General features: G+C 37.4%; 3 non-coding genes across 3 annotated transcripts; all 3 read right to left on the bottom strand.

The window, feature by feature from the left end:
- Positions 1–1751: 1751 nt before the first annotated feature.
- On the bottom strand, positions 1752–1824 carry TRNAK-UUU (transfer RNA lysine (anticodon UUU)). The gene has a single exon. It is a non-coding gene; the product is annotated as a tRNA-Lys (tRNA).
- A 5540-nt stretch (positions 1825–7364) lies between these two features.
- On the bottom strand, positions 7365–7437 carry TRNAK-UUU (transfer RNA lysine (anticodon UUU)). Its single transcript has one exon. It is a non-coding gene; the product is annotated as a tRNA-Lys (tRNA).
- Positions 7438–18866: 11429 nt separating this feature from the next.
- TRNAK-UUU (transfer RNA lysine (anticodon UUU)) lies at positions 18867–18939 on the bottom strand. The gene has a single exon. It is a non-coding gene; the product is annotated as a tRNA-Lys (tRNA).
- Between the last annotated feature and the right edge of the window lie 5525 nt (positions 18940–24464).

Genomic DNA, 24464 nt, shown 5'->3' on the forward strand with positions numbered 1-24464 from the left:
AATGTACATGTGAATAGATCTCCTTTAAGAGAGATTGTTCAATTATGGTTTTATGGGTGATTCTAGGATATGCAAAGTGTCTAATCCTATTTCCAGCATAGATCATCTAGGGTGCTAATAGTTACAGAATAATGGTAAAATTAGATTGTACATTTGAAGTTTTGGCATTAAGCAAAAATCTAAAAAATCCAAACAAAAGTGTTAAACTCTTACAATCAACATGATATGTATGTGAATGATGCATACTTTTCAAAGCAACTCTGCGCCTGCACAGGGACTTGAACTCTGGACCCTCAGATTAAAAGTCTGATACTCTACCGACTGAGCTATCCAGGGTCTATAAAATGTAATACTGTACCTCAAATCGGAATTAATGTACATGTGAATAGATCTCCTTTAAGAGAGAGTGTTCAATTATGGTTTTATGGGTGATTCTAGAATATGCAAAGTGTCTAATGCTATTTCCAGCATAGATCATCTAGGGTGTTAATAGTTACAGAATAATGGTAAAATTAGATTGTACATTTGCAGTTTTGGCATTAAGCAAAAATCTAAAAAATCCAAACAAAAGTGTCAAACTCTTACGATCAACATGATACGTAAGAGAATGATGCACACTTTTCAAAGCAACTCTCCGCCTGAACAGGAATCTGAACCCTGGACCCTCAGATTAAAAGTCTGATACTCTACCGACTGAGCTATCCAGGCTCTCCGAAACATAATGCTGTAAACCAAATCGGAATTAATGTACATAAGAATACATCTCCTTTAAGTGAGGGTGTTCAATTAGGGATTCATGGGTGATTCTAGAATATGCAAAGTGTCTGATCCTATTTCCAGCATAGATAATCTAGGGTGCTAATAGTTACAGAATAATGGTAAAATTAGATTGTACATTTGCAGTTTTGGCATTAAGCAAAAATCTAAAAAATCCAAACAAAAGTGTCAAACTCTTACTATCAACATGATACATATGAGAATAATGCACACTTTTCAAAGCAACTCTCCGCCTGAACAGGAACCTGAACCCTGGACCCTCAGATTAAAAGTCTGATGCTCTACCGACTGAGCTATCCAGGCTCTACAGAATATAATACTGTACCTCAAATTGGAATTAATGTACATGTGAATAGATCTTCTTTAAGAGAGATTGTTCAATTATGGTTTTATGGGTGATTCTAGGATATGCAAAGTGTCTAATCCTATTTCCAGCATAGATCATCTAGGGTGCTAATAGTTACAGAATAATGGTAAAATTAGATTGTACATTTGCAGTTTTGGCATTAAGCAAAAATCTAAAAAATCCAAACAAAAGTGTCAAACTCTTACGATCAACATGATACGTAAGAGAATGATGCCCACTTTTCAAAGCAACTCTCCGCCTGAACAGGAACCTGAACCCTGGACCCTCAGATTAAAAGTCTGATACTCTACCGACTGAGCTATCCAGGCTCTCCAAAACATAATGCTGTAAACCAAATCGGAATTAATGTACATAAGAATACATCTCCTTTAAGTGAGGGTGTTCAATTAGGGATTCATGGGTGATTCTAGAATATGCAAAGTGTCTGATCCTATTTCCAGCATAGATAATCTAGGGTGCTAATAGTTACAGAATAATGGTAAAATTAGATTGTACATTTGCAGTTTTGGCATTAAGCAAAAATCTAGAAAATACAAACAAAACTGTCAAACTCTTACAATCAACATGATTCGTATGTGAATGATGCATACTTTTCAAAGCAACTCTCTGCCTGAACAGGGACTTGAACCCTGGACCCTCAGATTAAAAGTCTGATGCTCTACCGACTGAGCTATCCAGGCTCTCCAAAATAATGCTGTACCTCAAATCGCAATTAATGTACATGTGAATAGATCTCCTTTAAGAGAGAGTGTTCAATTATGGTTTTATGGGTGATTCTAGAATATGCAAAGTGTCTAATCCTATTTCCAGCATAGATCATCTAGGGTGCTAATAGTTACAGAATAATGGTAAAATTAGATTGTACATTTGCAGTTTTGGCATTAAGCAAAAATCTAAAAAATGAAAAAAAAAACTGTGTAAAACTCTTACTATCAACATGATACGTATGAGAATGATGCACACTTTTCAAAGCAACTCTCCACCTGAACAGGAACCTGAACCCTGGACCCTCAGATTAAAAGTCTGATGCTCTACCGACTTAGCTATCCAGGCTCTCCGACACATAATGCTGTACCGCAAATCGTAATTAATGTTCATAAGAATACATCTCCTTTAAGTGAGAGTGTTCAATTAGGGATTTATGGGTGATTCTAGAATATGCAAAGTGTCTAATCCTATTTCCAGCATAGATCATCTAGGGTTCTAATAGTTACAGAATAATGTTAAAATTCGATTGTACATTTCCAGTTTTGGCATTAAGCAAAAATCTAAAAAATCCAAAAAAAAGTGTCAAACTCTCACGATCAACATGATACGCATGAGAACGAGGCACACTTTTCAAAGCAACTCCCTGCCTGAACAGGAACTTGAACCCTGGACCCTCAGATTAAAAGTCTGATGCTCTACCGACTGAGCTATCCAGGCTCTCCGAAATATAATGCTGTACCCCAAATTGGAATTAATGTACATTAGAATACATCTCCTTTAAGTGAGAGTGTTCAATTAGGGATTCATGGGTGATTCTATAATATGCAAAGTGTCTAATCCTATTTCCAGCATAGATCATCTAGGGTGCTAATAGTTACAGAATAATGGTAAAATTCGATTGTACATTTGCAGTTTTGGCATTAAGCAAAAATCTAGAAAATCCAAACAAAAGTGTCAAACTCTTATGATACTCTTAAGATCAACATCATACGTATGTGAATGATGCATAATTTTCAAAGCAATTCTCCGCCTGAACAGGGACTTGAACCCTGGACCCTCAGATTAAAAGACTGAGCTATCTAGACTCTACAGAATATAATACTGTACCTCAAATTGGAATTAATGTACATGTGAATAGAGCTCCTTTAAGAGAGATCGTTCAATTATGGTTTTATGGGTGATTCTAGGATATGCAAAGTGTCTAATCCTATTTCCAGCATAGATCATCTAGGGTGCTAATAGTTACAGAATAATGGTAAAAGTCGATTGTACATTTGCAGTTTTGGCATTAAGCAAAAATCTAAAAAATCCAAACAAAAGTGTCAAACTCTTACAATCAACATGATACGTATGTGAATGATGCACACTTTTCAAATCAACTCTCCGCCTGAACAGGGACTTGAACCCTGGACCCTCAGATTAAAAGTCTGATGTTCTACCGACTGAGCTATCCAGGCTCTCCAAAATGTAATGTTGTACCCCAAATCGGAATTAATGTACATAAGAATAGATCTCCTTTAAGTGAGAGTGTTCAATAAGGGATTTATGGGTGATTCTAGAATATGCAAATTGTCTATCCTATTTCCAGCATAGATTATCTGGGGTGCTAATATTTACAGAATAATGGTAAAATTCGATTGTACATTTGCAGTTATGGCATTAAGCAAAAATCTAGAAACTCCAAACAAAAGTATCAAACTCGTATGATCAACATCATACGTATGTGAATGATGCATACTTTTCAAAGCAACTCTCCGCCTGAACAGGGACTTGAACCCTGGACCCTCAGATTAAAAGTCTGATGCTCTACGGACTGAGCTATCCAGGATCTACAAAATTTAATGCTGTACCTCAAATTGGAATTAATGTACATGGAACGTGGAAGGAAAAAGTGGAAAACGAGCCGGCATACTGAGACGCGAAAGAAAAAAATCCAAAAAGCATGTGATCCCGTCCATCATTATGGGGAATGTGAGATTAATTGTGAATAAGATGGATGAACTGACAGCACTGACCAGACATCAACAGGAGTTTTCGTGAGTGCGGTATGATGCTGTTTACAGAGACTTGGCTTACTGAAATCACTCCGGACATACTTGCCTCCGTGGAGGGCTTCAAACTTCTTCGGGCGGACTGAACACTGGAGAGCGGTAAGCGAATTGGCGGAGGGATTGCAATATTTGTCAATGAGAGATGGTGTAATCCAGGACATATTGTGGTTAAGAAACAATTGTGTGGAAAGGATATTGAACTGCTAGCCGTGAGCATGAGACCTTTTTACCTGCCAAGGGAACTATCACATGTTATCGTACTAGCTGCATATGTCCCCCCCTCTGCTAAAGCTGACGCTGCCTGTGAAGTCCTCCATGCTGTTGTGAGTGAGGTGCAATCATCTCACCCCCATTCTCTGCTCCTAGTGTCTGGAGACTTCAACCATGTCTCAGCATCCACTCTACCAGGCTTCACACAGTATGTAACCTGCCATACAAGAGACAACAAGACGCTGGACTTGCTCTTTGCCAATGTAAGGGATGCATATAACTCATCTGCCCTACCACCCCTAGGCAGATCAGATCACAACCTGGTACATCTGCGACCCACATACATTCCACTGGTGCACAGAGAACCGGCGGTTACCCATACCGTGAAGATTTGGTCAGAGGGAAGTGTTGAGTCTCTAAGGGACTGCTTTGATATAACTTTATGTGAAGAGTTTCAAGACTCATTTCCAGAGGACATTGAGGGACTCACACATTGCATAACGGACTACATTAATTTCTGTGTGGACAGCATGGTACCAACTAGGAAGGTGAGGTGTTTCTCCAATAACAAACCATGGATTAACTCTGAGATTAAAACTCTCCTCAAGCAAAAAAAGAGAATTTTTAGGTCTGGGGACAAAGATGGCCTGGGGGCGGTTCAGAAACAGCTAAGACAATTGATCAGAGAAGGGAAAGCCAACTACAGGCAGAAGATGGAGCTACAGATGGGGGAGGGTAGAATCTCTGAGGTGTGGGACAGCCTTAAGGCAATTTCAGGACACAAGGAAAAGACAGCGCACCGAACAGTAGGGGACAGGAAGTGGCTTAACGTGCTTAATCTATTCTTCAATAGATTCGACTCCAAGCAAATGCTCCCTCCACCAGCATGTCAGCCAACCGCCCTCCCCTCACACACCAAGACCCAACCCCCACCGAACTGCGGTCAACTGCAATCTAACTATCTGATTCTGCAGGAGTCTCAGGTGTGTAAGGAAATGAAGAATATTAGAGCGAACAAAGCGGGGGGACCTGATGGTATAAGCGCAAGAGTTCTTAAAATGTGCAGTGACCAGCTGTGTGGTATTATAACGCACATGTACAATATGAGCCTGAATCTGGGAGTAGTACCTCAACTGTGGAAAACATCTTGCGTGGTACCAGTCCCAAAGAAACCCAACCCGATGGGCTACAATGACTACCGACCAGTAGCACTGACATCACACCTGATGAAGGTCCTAGAGAGACTGGTCCTGACACACCTACGCCCCCTAGTGAGCTCCGCTCTGGACCCCCTCCAGTTTGCCTACCGGCCAGGCATTGGGGTAGATGATGCCATCATCCACCTTCTTCATAGAGCTCTCTCTCACCTGGAGAAACCTGGGAACACTGTGAGAATAATGTTCTTTGATTTCTCTAGTGCTTTCAACACCATTCAGCCAGGGCTACTGAGGGAGAAGCTGAACCTTGGTGGTGTGGACCATCACCTGTCCAACTGGATCCTAGACTACCTGACAAACCGCCCTCAGTATGTGAGAGCCCAGGACTGTGTGTCTGACACTGTGATCTGTAGTACGGGGGCACCACAAGGTACAGTTCTTGCCCCATTCCTCTTCACACTGTACACTGCTGACTTCAGGCACAACTCATCCAGCTGTTACTTACAGAAGTACTCCGATGACTCTGCTATAGTTGGCCTTATCACTGATGGCGACGATAGGGAATACAGAGACTTAAACCAGGATTTTGTTGAATGGTGCCAGCAGAACCAGCTCAGGATTAATGCTGGGAAGACCAAGGAGATGGTGGTGGACTTTAGTAAACGGAGAGGTGCTCCGACCCCGGAGGAGATCCAAGGAACATGTATTGAGATAGTCAGGACCTATAAGTACCTGGGCGTGCTCCTCAACAATAAACTAGACTGGGCTGATCACCTGGAGGCGCTGCACAAAAAGGGCCACAGCAGACTCTACCTGCTCAGGAGGCTGAGGGCCTTCGGAGTCCGGGGGACACTTCTTAGGGCCTTCTTCAACTCTGTGGTTGCCTCAGCCACCTTTTTCGGTGTGGCCTGCTGGGGAAGCAGTATATCAACCAGGGACAGAAATAGACTTGACAGGCTGATCAGGAGGGCCAGCTCTGTCCTGGGGAACCCCCTGGACCCAGTACAGGTGGTGGGTGACAGAAGGATACTGTCTGTGGTGACCTCCATGCGGGAGAACAAATCCCACCCCATGTATGGGACCCTGATGGGACTTGGCAGCACTGTAAGCGACCGTCTGCTTCACCCCAAGTGTGAGAAGGAGCGCTATCGCAAGTCCTTCCTTCCAACCGCAACCAGGCTGTATAATCTACATCAGACCAAACGAAGATCACTCCGCACAGAGAACTAAATGATTATGACGATGACCATGAGGTCTTCCTCTTTTTCTTCTGTTTTTATTTTTTTTATTTTTTATTTTTTTCCTTAGCTGCCATGGACTCCTAGTATATCTTCTCTTCTCAGCTTATCTGTGTCTACGTCTGTAATATATTACTCTGTATTATCCTGTATCTGTATTACTATGCTGCTGTAACACGCTGAAATTTCCTCAATGTGGGACTATTAAAGGATTATCTTATCTTATCTTATGTGAATAGATCTCCTTTAAGAGAGATTGTTCAATTATGGTTTTATGGGTAATTCTAAGATATGCAAAGTGTCTAATCCTATTTCCAGCATAGATCATCTAGGGTGCTAATAGTTACAGAATAATGGTAAAATTAGATTGTACATTTGAAGTTTTGGCATTAAGCAAAAATCTAAAAAATCCAAACAAAAGTGTCAGACTCTTACAATCAACATGATATGTATGTGAATGATGCATACTTTTCAAAGCAACTCTCCGACTGAACAGGGACTTGAACCCTGGACCCTCAGATTAAAAGTCTGATGCTCTACCGACTGAGCTATCCAGACTCTCCGAAATATAATGCTGTACCCCAAATCGGAATTAATGTACATAAGAATAGATCTCCTTTAAGTGAGAGTGTTCAATTAGGGATTTATGGGTGATTCTAGAATATGCAAAGTGTCTATCCTATTTCCAGCATAGATCATCTGGGGTGCTAATATTTACAGAATAATGTTAAAATTCGATTGTACATTTGCAGTTTTGGCATTAAGCAAAAATCTAGAAAATCCAAACAAAAGTGTCAAACTCTTAAGATCAACATGATACGTATGTGAATGATACATACTGTTCAAAAAAATTCTCCGCCTGAACAGGGACTTGAACCCTGGACCCTCAGATTAAAAGTCTGACGCTCTACCGACTGAGCTATCCAGGCTCTACTAAACATAATACTGTACCTCAAATCGGAATTAATGTACATGTGTATAGATCTGCTTTAAGAGAGAGTGTTCAATTATGGTTTTATGGGTGATTCTAGAATATGCAAAGTGTCTAATCCTATTTCCAGCATAGATCATCTAGGGTTCTAATAGTTACAGAATAATGGTAAAATTCAATTGTACATTTGCAGTTTTGGCATTAAGCAAAAATCTAAAAAATCCAAACAAAAGTGTCAAACTCTTACGATCAACATGATACGTATGAGAATGATGCATACTTTTCAAATAAACTCTCCGCCTGAACAGGGACTTGAACCCTGGACCCTCAGATTAAAAGTCTGATGCTCTACCGACTGAGCTATCCAGGATCTACAAAATATAATACTGTACCTCAAATTGGAATTAATGTACATGTGAATAGATCTCCTTTAAGAGAGAGTGTTCAATTATGGTTTTATGGGTGATTCTAGAATATGCAAAGTGTCTAATGCTATTTCCAGCATAGATCATCTAGGGTGCTAATAGTTACAGAATAATGGTAAAATTAGATTGTACATTTGCAGTTTTGGCATTAAGCAAAAATCTAGAAAATCCAAACAAAAGTGTCAAACTCTTATGATCAACATCATACATATGTGAAAGATGCATACTTTTCAAAGAAATTCTCCGCCTGAACAGGGACTTGAACCCTGGACCCTGAGATTAAAAGTCTGAGGCGCTACCGACTGTGCTATCCAGGCTCTCCGAGATATAATGCTGTACCCCGAATCGGAATTAATGTACATAAGAATAGATCTCCTTTTAAGTGAGAGTGTTCAATTAGTGATTCATGGGTGATTCTAGAATATGCAAAGTGTCTGATCCTATTTCCAGCATATATCATCTAGGGTGCTAATAGTTACAGAATAATGGTAAAAGTCGATTGTACATTTGCAGTTTTGGCATTAAGCAAAAATCTAGAAAATGCAAACAAAAGTGTCAAACTCTTACGATCAAGATGATACGTATGTGAATGATACATACTTTTCAAAAAAATTCTCCGCCTGAACAGGGATTTGAACCCTGAACCCTCAGATTAAAAGTCTGATGCTCTACCGACTGAGCTATCCAGCCTCTCCAAAATCATGCTGTTCCTCAAATCGGAATTAATGTACATGTGTATAGATCTCCTTTAAGAGAGAGTGTTCAATTATGGTTTTATGGGTGATTCTAGAATATGCAAAGTGTCTAATCCTATTTCCAGCATAGATCATCTAGGGTGCTAATAGTTACAGAATAATGGTAAAAGTCGATTGTACATTTGCAGAGTTAGCATTAAGCAAAAAGCTAGATAATGCAAACAAAAGTGTCAAACTCTTACGATGATACGTATGTGAATAATGCATACTTTTCAAAGCAATTCTCTGCCTGAACAGGGACTTGAACCCTGGACCCTCAGATTAAAAGTCTGATGCGCTACCGACTGAGCTATCCAGGCTCTCCAAAAGATAATGCTGTACCCCAAATCGAAATTAATGTCATAAGAATAGATCTCCTTTAAGTGAGAGTTTTTAATTAGGGATTTATGGGTAATTCTAGAATATGCAAAGTGTCTATCCTATTTCCAGCATAGATCATCTGAGGTGCTAATATTTACAGAATAATGGTAAAAGTCGATTGTACATTTGCAGTTTTGGCATTAAGCAAAAATCTAGAAAATCCAAATAAAAGTGTCAAACTCTTAAGATCAACATGATACGTATGTGAATGATACATACTTTTCAAAAAAATTCTCCGCCTGAACAGGGACTTGAACCCTGGACCCTCAGATTAAAAGTCTGATGCGCTACCGACTGAGCTATCCAGGGTCTACAAAATATCATACTGTACCTCAAATCGGAATTAATGTACATGTGAATAGATCTGCTTTAAGAGAGTGTTCAATTATGGTTTTATGGGTGATTCTAGAATATGCAAAGTGTCTAATCCTATTTCCAGCATAGATTATCTAGGGTGCTAATAGTTACAGAATAATGGTAAAAGTCGATTGTACATTTGCAGTTTTAGCATTAAGCAAAAAGCTAGAGAATGCAAACAAAAGTGTCAAACTCTTAAGGTCAAGATGACACGTATGTGAATGATGCATACTTTTCAAAGCAATTCTCCGCCTGAACAGGGACTTGAACCCTAGACCCTCAGATTAAAAGTCTGAAGCTCTACCGACTGAGCTATCCAGACTCTCCAAAATATAATGCTGTACCCCAAATTGGAATTAATGTACATAAGAATAGATCTCCTTTAAGTGAGAGTTTTTATTTAGGGATTTATGGGTAATTCTAGAATATGCAAAGTGTCTAATCCTATTTCCAGCATAGGTCATCTAGGGTGCTAATAGTTACAGAATAATGGTAAAATTAGATTGTACATTTGCAGTTTTGGCATTAGGCAAAAATCTAGAAAATCCAAACAAAAGTTTCAAACTCATATGATCAACATCATACGTATGTGAATGATGCATACTTTTAAAAGCAATTCTCCGCCTGAACAGGGACTTAAAGCCTGGACCCTCAGATTAAAAGCCTGATGCTCTACCGACTGAGCTATCCAGGCTCTACAAAATTTAACGCTGTACCCCAAATCGGAATTAATGTACATAAGAATAGATCTCCTTTAAGTGAGAGTGTTCAATTAGGGATTTATGGGTGATTCTAGAATATGCAAAGTGTCTATCCTATTTCCAGCATAGATCATCTAGGGTGCTAATAGTTACAGAATAATGGTAAAAGTCGATTGTACATTTGCAGTTTTGGCATTAAGCAAAAATCTAGAAAATCCGAACAAAAGTTTCAAACTCTTATGATCAACATCATACGTATGTGAATGATGCATACTTTTCAAAGCAACTCTCTGCCTGAACAGGGACTTGAGCCCTGGACTCTCAGATTAAAAGTCTGACGCTCTACCGACTGAGCTATCCAGGATATACAAAATTTAATACTGTACCTCATATTGAAATTAATGTACATGTGAATAGATCTCCTTTAAGAGAGATTGTTCAATTATGGTTTTATGGGTGATTCTAGGATATGCAAAGTGTCTAATCCTATTTCCAGCATAGATCATCTAGGGTGCTAATAGTTACAGAATAATGGTAAAATTAGATTGTACATTTGAAGTTTTGGCATTAAGCAAAAATCTAGAAAATCCAAACAAAAGTGTCAAACTCTTAAGATCAACATGATACGTATGTGAATGATACATACTTTTAAAAATAAATTCTCCGCCTGAACAGGGATTTGAACCCTGGACCCTCAGATTAAAAGTCTGATGCACTACCGACTGAGCTATCCAGGCTCTACAGAATATAATTCTGTACCTCAAATCGGAATTAATGTACATGTGAATAGATCTGCTTTAAGAGAGAGTGTTCAATTATGGTTTTATGGGTGATTCTAGATTATGCAAAGTGTCTAATCCTATTTCCAGCATAGATCATCTAGGGTGCTAATAGTTACAGAATAATGTTAAAATTCGATTGTACATTTGCAGTTTTGGCATTAAGCAAAAATCTAAAAAATCCAAACAAAAGTGTCAAACTCTTACGATCAAAATGATACGTATGAGAATGATGCACACTTTTCAAAGCAACTCTTCGCCTGAACAGGAACCTGAACCCTGGACCCTCAGATTAAAAGTCTGATGCTCTACCGACTGAGCTATCCAGGTTCTCCAAAATTTAATGCTGTACCCCAAATCGGAATTAATGTACATAAGAATACATCTCCTTTAAGTGAGAGTGTTCAATTATGGTTTTATGGGTGATTCTAGAATATGCAAAGTGTCTAATCCTATTTCCAGCATAGATCATCTAGGGTGCTAATAGTTACAGAATAATGGTAAAATTCGATTGTACATTTGCAGTTTTGGCATTAAGCAAAAATCTAGAAAATCCAAACAAAAGTGTCAAACTCTTACGATCAAGATGATATGTATGTGAATGATGCATACTTTTCAAAGCAATTCTCCGCCTGAACAGAGACTTGAACCCTGGACCCTCAGATTAAAAGACTGATGCTCTACCGACTGAGCTATCCAGGCTCTAAAAAATATAATACTGTACCCCAAATCGGAATTAATGTACATGTGAATAGATCTGCTTTAAGAGAGAGTGTTCAATTATGGTTTTATGGGTGATTCTAGAATATGCAAAGTGTCTAATCCTATTTCCAGCATAGATCATCTAGGGTGCTAATAGTTACAGAATAATGGTAAAAGTCGATTGTACATTTGCAGTTTTGGCATTAAGCAAAAATCTAGAAAATCCAAACAAAAGTGTCAAACTCTTACGATCAAGATGATATGTATGTGAATGATGCATACTTTTCAAAGCAATTCTCCGCCTGAACAGGGACTTGAACCCTGGACCCTCAGATTAAAAGTCTGATGCACTACCGACTGAGGTATCCATTCTCTCCGAACCATAATGCTGTACCCCAAATCGGAATTGATGTACATAAGAATACATCTCCTTTAAGTGAGAGTGTTCAATTAGGGATTCATGGGTGATTCTAGAATATGCAAAGTGTCTAATCCTATTTCCAGCATAGATCATCTAGGGTGCTAATAGTTACAGAATAATGGTAAAATTCGATTGTACATTTGCAGTTTTGGCATTAAGCAAAAATCTAGAAAATCCAAACAAAAGTGTCAAACTCTTAAGATCAACATGATACGTATGTGAATGATACATACATTTCAAAAAAATTCTCCGCCTGAACAGGGACTTGAACCCTGGACCCTCAGATTAAAAGTCTGATGCTCTACCGACTGAGTTATCCAGGCTCTCTGAAGTATAATGCTGTACCCCAAATTGGAATTAATGTACATAAGAATAGATCTCCTTTAAGTGAGAGTGTTCAATTAGGGATTTATGGGTGATTCTAGAATATGAAAGTGTCTATCCTATTTCCAGCATAGATCATCTGGGGTGCTAATATTTACAGAATAATGGTAAAAGTCGATTGTACATTTGCAGTTTTGGCATTAAGCAAAAATCTAGAAAATGCAAACAAAAGTGTCAAACTCTTATGATCAACATCATACATATGTGAATGATACATACTTTTCAAAGAAATTCTCCGCCTGAACAGGGACTTGAACCCTGGACCCTGAGATTAAAAGTCTGAGGCGCTACCGACTGTGCTATCCAGGCTCTCCGAGATATAATGCTGTACCCCGAATCGGAATTAATGTACATAAGAATAGATCTCCTTTTAAGTGAGAGTGTTCAATTAGTGATTCATGGGTGATTCTAGAATATGCAAAGTGTCTGATCCTATTTCCAGCATATATCATCTAGGGTGCTAATAGTTACAGAATAATGGTAAAAGTCGATTGTACATTTGCAGTTTTGGCATTAAGCAAAAATCTAGAAAATGCAAACAAAAGTGTCAAACTCTTACGATCAAGATGATACGTATGTGAATGATACATACTTTTCAAAAAAATTCTCCGCCTGAACAGGGATTTGAACCCTGAACCCTCAGATTAAAAGTCTGATGCTCTACCGACTGAGCTATCCAGCCTCTCCAAAATCATGCTGTTCCTCAAATCGGAATTAATGTACATGTGTATAGATCTCCTTTAAGAGAGAGTGTTCAATTATGGTTTTATGGGTGATTCTAGAATATGCAAAGTGTCTAATCCTATTTCCAGCATAGATCATCTAGGGTGCTAATAGTTACAGAATAATGGTAAAAGTCGATTGTACATTTGCAGAGTTAGCATTAAGCAAAAAGCTAGATAATGCAAACAAAAGTGTCAAACTCTTACGATTAAGATGATACGTATGTGAATAATGCATACTTTTCAAAGCAATTCTCTGCCTGAACAGGGACTTGAACCCTGGACCCTCAGATTAAAAGTCTGATGCGCTACCGACTGAGCTATCCAGGCTCTTTAAAAGATAATGCTGTACCCCAAATCGAAATTAATGTCATAAGAATAGATCTCCTTTAAGTGAGAGTTTTTAATTAGGGATTTATGGGTAATTCTAGAATATGCAAAGTGTCTATCCTATTTCCAGCATAGATCATCTGGGGTGCTAATATTTACAGAATAATGGTAAAAGTCGATTGTACATTTGCAGTTTTGGCATTAAGCAAAAATCTAGAAAATCCAAATAAAAGTGTCAAACTCTTAAGATCAACATGATACGTATGTGAATGATACATACTTTTCAAAAAAATTCTCCGCCTGAACAGGGACTTGAACCCTGGACCCTCAGATTAAAAGTCTGATGCGCTACCGACTGAGCTATCCAGGGTCTACAAAATATCATACTGTACCTCAAATCGGAATTAATGTACATGTGAATAGATCTGCTTTAAGAGAGTGTTCAATTATGGTTTTATGGGTGATTCTAGAATATGCAAAGTGTCTAATCCTATTTCCAGCATAGATTATCTAGGGTGCTAATAGTTACAGAATAATGGTAAAAGTCGATTGTACATTTGCAGTTTTAGCATTAAGCAAAAAGCTAGAGAATGCAAACAAAAGTGTCAAACTCTTAAGGTCAAGATGACACGTATGTGAATGATGCATACTTTTCAAAGCAATTCTCCGCCTGAACAGGGACTTGAACCCTAGACCCTCAGATTAAAAGTCTGAAGCTCTACCGACTGAGCTATCCAGACTCTCCAAAATATAATGCTGTACCCCAAATTGGAATTAATGTACATAAGAATAGATCTCCTTTAAGTGAGAGTTTTTATTTAGGGATTTATGGGTAATTCTAGAATATGCAAAGTGTCTAATCCTATTTCCAGCATAGGTCATCTAGGGTGCTAATAGTTACAGAATAATGGTAAAATTAGATTGTACATTTGCAGTTTTGGCATTAGGCAAAAATCTAGAAAATCCAAACAAAAGTTTCAAACTCTTATGATCAACATCATACGTATGTGAATGATGCATACTTTTAAAAGCAATTCTCCGCCTGAACAGGGACTTAAAGCCTGGACCCTCAGATTAAAAGCCTGATGCTCTACCGACTGAGCTATCCAGGCTCTACAAAATTTAACGCTGTACCCCAAATCGGAATTAATGTACATAAGAATAGATCTCCTTTAAGTGAGAGTGTTCAATTAGGGATTTATGGGTGATTCTAGAATATGCAAAGTGTCTATCCTATTTCCAGCATAGATCATCTAGGGTGCTAATAGTTACAGAATAATGGTAAAAGTCGATTGTACATTTGCAGTTTTGGCATTAAGCAAAAATCTAGAAAATCCGAACAAAAGTTTCAAACTCTTATGATCAACATCATACGTATGTGAATGATGCATACTTTTCAAAGCAACTCTCTGCCTGAACAGGGACTTGAGCCCTGGACTCTCAGATTAAAAGTCTGACGCTCTACCGACTGAGCTATCCAGGATATACAAAATTTAATACTGTACCTCATATTGAAATTAATGTACATGTGAATAGATCTCCTTTAAGAGAGATTGTTCAATTATGGTTTTATGGGTGATTCTAGGATATGCAAAGTGTCTAATCCTATTTCCAGCATAGATCATCTAGGGTGCTAATAGTTACAGAATAATGGTAAAATTAGATTGTACATTTGAAGTTTTGGCATTAAGCAAAAATCTAGAAAATCCAAACAAAAGTGTCAAACTCTTAAGATCAACATGATACGTATGTGAATGATACATACTTTTCAAAAAAAATTCTCCGCCTGAACAGGGATTTGAACCCTGGACCCTCAGATTAAAAGTCTGATGCACTACCGACTGAGCTATCCAGGCTCTACAGAATATAATTCTGTACCTCAAATCGGAATTAATGTACATGTGAATAGATCTGCTTTAAGAGAGAGTGTTCAATTATGGTTTTATGGGTGATTCTAGATTATGCAAAGTGTCTAATCCTATTTCCAGCATAGATCATCTAGGGTGCTAATAGTTACAGAATAATGTAAAAATTCGATTGTACATTTGCAGTTTTGGCATTAAGCAAAAATCTAAAAAATCCAAACAAAAGTGTCAAACTCTTACGATCAAAATGATACGTATGAGAATGATGCACACTTTTCAAAGCAACTCTTCGCCTGAACAGGAACCTGAACCCTGGACCCTCAGATTAAAAGTCTGATGCTCTACCGACTGAGCTATCCAGGCTCTCCAAAATTTAATGCTGTACCCCAAATCGGAATTAATGTACATAAGAATACATCTCCTTTAAGTGAGAGTGTTCAATTATGGTTTTATGGGTGATTCTAGAATATGCAAAGTGTCTAATCCTATTTCCAGCATAGATCATCTAGGGTGCTAATAGTTACAGAATAATGGTAAAATTCGATTGTACATTTGCAGTTTTGGCATTAAGCAAAAATCTAGAAAATCCAAACAAAAGTGTCATACTCTTACGATCAAGATGATATGTATGTGAATGATGCATACTTTTCAAAGCAATTCTCCGCCTGAACAGAGACTTGAACCCTGGACCCTCAGATTAAAAGACTGATGCTCTACCGACTGAGCTATCCAGGCTCTAAAAAATATAATACTGTACCCCAAATCGGAATTAATGTACATGTGAATAGATCTGCTTTAAGAGAGAGTGTTCAATTATGGTTTTATGGGTGATTCTAGAATATGCAAAGTGTCTAATCCTATTTCCAGTATAGATCATCTAGGGTGCTAATAGTTACAGAATAATGGTAAAAGTCGATTGTACATTTGCAGTTTTGGCATTAAGCAAAAATCTAGAAAATCCAAACAAAAGTGTCAAACTCTTACGATCAAGATGATATGTATGTGAATGATGCATACTTTTCAAAGCAATTCTCCGCCTGAACAGGGACTTGAACCCTGGACCCTCAGATTAAAAGTCTGATGCACTACCGACTGAGGTATCCATTCTCTCCGAACCATAATGCTGTACCCCAAATCGGAATTGATGTACATAAGAATACATCTCCTTTAAGTGAGAGTGTTCAATTAGGGATTCATGGGTGATTCTAGAATATGCAAAGTGTCTAATCCTATTTCCAGCATAGATCATCTAGGGTGCTAATAGTTACAGAATAATGGTAAAATTCGATTGTACATTTGCAGTTTTGGCATTAAGCAAAAATCTAGAAAATCCAAACAAAAGTGTCAAACTCTTAAGATCAACATGATACGTATGTGAATGATACATACATTTCAAAAAAATTCTCCGCCTGAACAGGGACTTGAACCCTGGACCCTCAGATTAAAAGTCTGATGCTCTACCGACTGAGTTATCCAGGCTCTCTGAAGTATAATGCTGTACCCCAAATTGGAATTAATGTACATAAGAATAGATCTCCTTTAAGTGAGAGTGTTCAATTAGGGATTTATGGGTGATTCTAGAATATGAAAGTGTCTATCCTATTTCCAGCATAGATCATCTGGGGTGCTAATATTTACAGAATAATGGTAAAAGTCGATTGTACATTTGCAGTTTTGGCATTAAGCAAAAATCTAGAAAATGCAAACAAAAGTGTCAAACTCTTAAGATCAACATGATACGTATGTGAATGATACATACGTTTCAAAAAAATTCCCCGCCTGAACAAGGACTTGAACCCTGGACCCTCAGATTAAAAGTCTGACGCTCTACCAACTGAGCTATCCATGCTCTACAAAATTTAATATTGTACCTCATATTGGAATTAATGTACATGTGAATAGCTCTCCGTTAAGAGAGATTGTTCAATTATGGTTTTATGGGTGATTCTAGGATATGCAAAGTGTCTAATCCTATTTCCAGCATAGATCATCTAGGGTGCTAATAGTTACAGAATAATGGTAAAATTAGATTGTACATTTGCAGTTTTGGCATTAGGCAAAAATCTAGAAAATCCAAACAAAAGTTTCAAACTCTTATGATCAACAGCATACGTATGTGAATGATGCATACTTTTCAAAGCAACTCTTCGCCTGAACAGGGACTTGAACACTGGACCCTCCGATTAAAAGACTGATGCTCTACCAACTGAGCTATCCAGAATCTACAAAATTAAATACTGTACCTCAAATCGGAATTAATGTTAATTGATCTGCTTTAAGAGAGAGTGTTCAATTATGGTTTTATGGGTGATTATAGAATATGCAAAGTGTCTAATCCTATTTCCAGCATAGATCATCTAGGGTGCTAATAGTTACAGAATAATGGTAAAATTAGATTGTACATTTGAAGTTTTGGCATTAAGCAAAAATCTAGAAAATCCAAACAAAATTGTCAAACTCTTACGATCAAGATGATACGTATGTGAATGATGCATACTTTTCAAAGCAATTCTCCGCCTGAACAGGGACTTGAACCCTGGATCCTCAGATTAAAAGTCTGATGCTCTACCGACTGAGCTATCCAGGCTCCAAAAAATATAACACTGTTCCTCAAATCGGAATTAATGTACATGTGAATAGATCTGCTTTAAGAGAGAGTGTTCAATTATGGTTTTATGGGTGATTCTAGAATATGCAAAGTGTCTAATCCTATTTCCAGCATAGATCATCTAGGGTGCTAATAGTTACAGAATAATGGTAAAATTCGATTGTACATTTGCAGTTTTGGCATTAAGCAAAAATCTAGAAAATCCAAACAAAAGTTTCAAACTGTTATGATCAACATCATACTTATGTGAATGATGCATACTTTTCAAAACAACTCTCCGCCTGAACAGGGACTTGAACCCTGGACCCTCAGATTAAAAGTCTGATGCACTACCGACTGAGCTATCCAGGCTCTCCGAACCATAATGCTGTACCCCAAATCAGAATTAATGTACATAAGAATACATCTCCTTTATGTGAGAGTGTTCAATTAGGGATTCATGGGTGATTCTAGAATATGCAAAGTGTCTAATCCTATTTCCAGCATAGATCATCTAGGGTGCTAATAGTTACAGAATAATGGTAATTCGATTGTACATTTGCAGTTTTGGCATTAAGCAAAAATCTAGAAAATCCAAACAAAAGTGTCAAACTCTTACGATCAACATGATACGTATGTGAATGATACATACATTTCAAAAAAATTTTTCGCCTGAGCAGGGACTTGAACCCTGGACCCTCAGATTAAAAGTCTGATGCTCTACCGACTGAGCTATCCAGGCTCTCTGAAAAATAATGCTGTACCCCAAATTGGAATTAATGTACATAAGAATAGATCTCCTTTAAGTGAGAGTGTTCAATTAGGGATTTATGGGTGATTCTAGAATATGAAAGTGTCTATCCTTTTTCCAGCATAGATCATCTGGGGTGCTAATATTTGCAGAATAATGGTAAAAGTCGATTGTACATTTACAGTTTTGACATTAAGAAAAAATCTAGAAAATACAAACAAAAGTGTCAAACTCTTAAGATCAACATGATACGTATGTGAATGATGCATACTTTTCAAAGCAATTCTCCGCCTGAACAGGGACTTGAACCCTGGTCCCTCAGATTAAAAGTCTGATGCTCTACCGACTGAGCTATCCAGGCTCTACAAAATATAATACTGTACCTCAAATCGGAATTAATGTACATGTGAATAGATCTGCTTTAAGAGAGAGTGTTCAATTATGGTTTTATGGGTGATTCTAGAATATGCAAAGTGTCTAATCCTATTTCCAGCATAGATCATCTAGGGTGCTAATAGTTACAGAATAATGTTAAAATTCGATTGTACATTTGCAGTTTTGGCATTAAGCAAAAATCTAAAAAATCCAAACAAAAGTGTCAAACTCTTACGATCAAAATGATACGTATGAGAATGATGCACACTTTTCAAAGCAACTCTCTGCCTGAACAGGAACCTGAACCTTAGACCCTCAGATTGAAAGTCTGATGCTCTACCGACTGAGGTATCCAGGCTCTACAAAATTTAATACTGTACCTCAAATCGGAATTAATGTACATGTGAATAGATCTGCTTTAAGAGAGAGTGTTCAATTATGGTTTTATGGGTGATTCTAGAATATGCAAAGTGTCTATCCTATTTCCAGCATAGATCATCTAGGGTGCTAATAGTTACAAAATAATGGTAAAATTCGATTGTACATTTGCAGTATTGGCATTAGGCAAAAATCTAGAAAATCCAAACAAAATTTTCAAACTCTTATGATCAACATCATACGTATGTGAATGATGCATACTTTTCAAAGCAACTCTTCGCCTGAACAGGGACTTGAACCCTGGAACCTCAGATTAAAATTCTGATGCTCTACCGACTGAGCTATCCAGGCTCTACAAAATATAATACTGTACCTCAAATCGGAATTAATGTGCATGTGAATGGATCTGCTTTAAGAGAGAGTGTTCAATTATGGTTTTATGGGTGATTCTAGAATATGCAAAGTGTCTAATCCTATTTCCAGCATAGATAATCTAGGGTGCTAATAGTTACAGAATAATGTTAAAATTCGATTGTACATTTGCAGTTTTGGCATTAAGCAAAAATCTAAAAAATCCAAACAAAAGTGTCAAACTCTTACGATCATGATGATACCTATGTGAATGATGCTTACTTTTCAAAGAAATTCTTCACCTGTACAGGGACTTGAACCCTGGACCCTCAGATTAAAAGTCTGATGCTCTACCGACTGAGCTATCCAGGCTCTCTGAAATATAATGCTGTACCCCAAATTGGAATTAATGTACATAAGAATAGATCTCCTTTAAGTGAGAGTGTTCAATTAGGAATTTATGGGTGATTCTAGAATATGAAAGTGTCTATCCTATTTCCAGCATAGATCATCTGGGGTGCTAATATTTACAGAATAATGGTAAAAGTCGATTGTACATTTGCAGTTTTGGCATTAAGCAAAAATCTAGAAAATGCAAACAAAAGTGTCAAACTTTTAAGATCAATATGATACGTATGTGAATGATACATACTTTTCAAAAAAATTCTCCGCCTGAACAGGGACTTGAACCCTGGACCATCAGATTAAAAGTCTGATGCTTTACCGACTGAGCTATCCAGGCTCTATAAAATGTAATACTGTACCTAAAATCGGAATTAATGTACATGTGAATAGATCTGCTTTAAGAGAGAGTGTTCAATTATGGTTTTATGGGTGATTCTAGCATATGCAAAGTGTCTAATCCTATTTCCAGCATAGATCATCTAGGGTGCTAATAGTTACAGAATAATGGTAAAATTCGATTGTACATTTGCAGTTTTGACATTAAGCAAAAATCTAGAAAATCCAAACAAAAGTGTCAAACTCTTAAGATCAACATGATACGTATGTGAATGATACATACTTTTCAAAAAAATTTCTCCGCCTGAACAGGGACTTGAACCCTGTACCCTCAGTTTAAAAGTCTGATGCTTTACCGACCGAGCTATCTAGGCTCTACAAAACATAATACTGTACCTCAAATCGGAATTAATGTACATGTGAATAGATCTGCTATAAGAGAGAGTGTTCAATTATGGTTTTATAGCTGATTCTAGAATATGCAAAGTGTCTAATCCTATTTCCAGCATAAATCATCTAGGGTGCTAATAGTTACAGAATAATGGTAAGATTCGATTGTACATTTGCAGTTTTGGCATTAAGCAAAAATCTAAAAAATCCAAACAATAGTGTCAAACTCTTACGATCAACATGATACGTATGAGAATGATGCACACTTTTCAAAGCAACTCTCCGCCTGAACAGGAACCTGAACCCTGGACCCTCAGATTAAAAGTCTGATGCTCTACCGACTGAGCTATCCAGGCTCTACAAAACATAATGCTGTACCCCAAATTGGAATTAATGTACATGTGAATAGATCTGCTTTAAGAGAGAGTGTTCAATTATGGTTTCATGGGTGATTCTAGAATATGCAAAGTGTCTAATCCTATTTCCAGCATAGATCATCTAGAGTGCTAATAGTTACAGAATAATGGTAAAATTCGATTGTACATTTGCAGTTTTGGCATTAGGCAAAAATCTAGAAAATCCAAACAAAAGTTTCAAACTCTTATGATCAACATCATACGTATGTGAATGATGCATACTTTTAAAAACAACTTTTCGCCTTAACAGGGACTTGAACCCTGGACCCTCAGATTAAAAGTCTGATGCTCTACCGACTGAGCTATTCAGGCTCTACAAAATAAAATACTGTACCTCAAATCGGAATTAATGTACATGTGAATAGATCTGCTTTACGAGAGAGTGTTCAATTATGGTTTTATGGGAGATTCTAGAATATGCAAACTGTCTAATCCTATTTCCAGCATAGATCATCTAGGGTGCTAATAGTTACAGAATAATGTTAAAATTCGATTGTACATTTGCAGTTTTGGCACTAAGCAAAAATCTAAAAAATCCAAACAAAAGTGTCAAACTCTTACGATCAACATGATACGTATGAGAATGATGCACACTTTTCAAAGCAACTCTCCGCCTGAACAGAAACCTAAACCCTGGACCCTCAGATTAAATGTCTGATGCTCTACCGACTGAGCTATCCAGGCTCTCTGAAATATAATGCTGTACCCCAAATTGGAATTAATGTAAATAAGAATAGATCTCCTTTAAGTGAGAGTGTTCAATTAGGGATTTATGGGTGATTCTAGAATATGAAAGTGTCTATCCTATTTCCAGCATAGATCATCTGGGGAGCTAATATTTACAGAATAATGGTAAAAGTCGATTGTACATTTGCAGTTTTGGCATTAAGCAAAAATCTAGAAAATGCAAACAAAAGTGTCAAACTCTTAAGATCAACATGATACGTATGTGAATGATACATACTTTTCAAAAAAATTCTCCGCCTGAGCAGGGACTTGAACCCTGGACCCTCAGATTAAAAGTCTGATGCTCTACCGACTGAGCTATCCAGGCTCTACAGAACATAATACTGTACCTCAAATCGGAATTAATGTACATGTGAATAGATCTGCTTTAAGAGAGAGTGTTCAATTATGGTTTTATGGGTGATTCTAGAATATGCAAAGTGTCTAATCCTATTTCCAGCATAGATCATCTAGGGTGCTAATAGTTACAGAATAATGGTAAAATTCGATTGTACATTTGCAGTTTTGGCATTAAGCAAAAATCTAGAAAATCCAAACAAAAGTTTCATACTCTTATGATCAACATCATACGTATGTGAATGATGCATTTTTTTCAAAGCAACTCTCTGCCTGAACAGGGACTTGAACCCTGGACCCTCAGATTAAAAGTCTGATGCTCTACCGACTGAGCTACCCAGGCTCTACAAAATATAATACTGTACCTCAAATCGGAATTAATGTACATGTGAATAGATCTGCTTTAAGAGAGAGTGTTCAATTATGGTTTTATGGGTGATTCTAGAATATGCAAAGTGTCTAATCCTATTTCCAGCATAGATCATCTAGGGTGCTAATAGTTACAGAATAATGTTAAAATTCGATTGTACATTTGCAGTTTTGGCATTAAGCAAAAATCTAAAAAATCCAAACAAAAGTGTCAAACTCTTATGATCAACATGATACGTATGAGAATGATGCACACTTTTCAAAGGAACTCTCCGCCTGAACAGGAACCTGAACCCTGGACCCCCAGATTAAAAGTCTGATGCTCTACCGACTGAGCTATCCAGGCTCTCCAAAACATAATGCTGTACCCCAAATCGGAATTAATGTACATAAGAATACATCTCCTTTAAGTGAGAGTGTTCAATTAGGGATTTATGGGTGATTCTAGAATAAACAAAGTGTCTAATCCTATTTCCAGCATAGATCATCTAGGGTGCTAATAGTTACAGAATAATGGTAAAAGTCGATTGTACATTTGCAGTTTTGGCATTAAGCAAAAATCTAGAAAATCCAAACAAAAGTGTCAAACTCTTACGATCAAGATGATACGTATGTGAATGATGCATACTTTTCAAAGCAATTCTCCGCCTTAACAGGGACTTGAACCCTGGACCCTCAGATTAAAAGTCTGATGTTCTACCGACTGAGCTATCCAGGCCCTCCGAAATATAATGCTGTACCCCAAATTGGAATTAATGTACATAAGAATACATCTCCTTTAAGTGAGAGTGTTCAATTAGGGATTTATCAGTGATTCTAGAATATGCAAAGTGTCTATCCTATTTCCAGCATAGATCATCTGGGATGCTAATATTTACAGAATAATGGTAAAAGTCGATTGTACATTTGCAGTTTTGGCATTAAGCAAAAATCTAGAAAATCCAAACAAAAGTTTCAAACTCTTTTGATCAACATCATACGTATGTGAATGATGCATACTTTTCAAAGCAACTCTCCGCCTGAACAGGGACTTGAACCCTGGACCCTCAGAATAAAAGTCTGATGCTCTACCGACTGAGCTATCCAGGCTCTTCAAAACATAATGCTGTACCCCCAAATCGGAATTAATGTACATAAGAATACATCTCCTTTAAGTGAGAGTGTTCAATTAGGGATTCATGGGTGATTCTAGAATATGCAAAGTGTCTAATCCTATTTCCAGCATAGATAATCTAGGGTGCTAATAGTTACAGAATAATGGTAAAAGTCGATTGTACATTTGCAGTTTTGGCATTAAGCAAAAATCTAGAAAATCCAAACAAAAGTGTCAAACTCTTACGATCATGATGATACGTATGTTAATGATGCATACTTTTCAAAGAAATTCTTTGCCTGAACAGGGAATTGAACCCTGGACCCTCAGGTTAAAAGTCTGATGCTCTACAGACTGAGCTATCCAGGCTCTCTGAAATATAAAGCTGTACCCCAAATTGGAATTAATGTACATAAGAATAGATCTCCTTTAAGTGAGAGTGCACAATTAGGGATTTATGGGTGATTCTAGAATATGAAAGTGTCTATCCTATTTCCAGCATAGATCATCTGGGGTGCTAATATTTACAGAATAATGGTAAAAGTCGATTGTACATTTGCAGTTTTGGCATTTAGTAAAAATCTAGAAAATGCAAACAAAAGTGTCAAACTCGTAAGATCAACATGATACGTATGTGAATGATACATACTTTTCAAAAAAATTCTCCGCCTGAACAGGGACTTGAACCCT

This window comes from Leptodactylus fuscus, chromosome 1 (genome assembly GCF_031893055.1).
Source record: "Leptodactylus fuscus isolate aLepFus1 chromosome 1, aLepFus1.hap2, whole genome shotgun sequence".
Lineage (NCBI taxonomy): Eukaryota > Metazoa > Chordata > Amphibia > Anura > Leptodactylidae > Leptodactylus > Leptodactylus fuscus.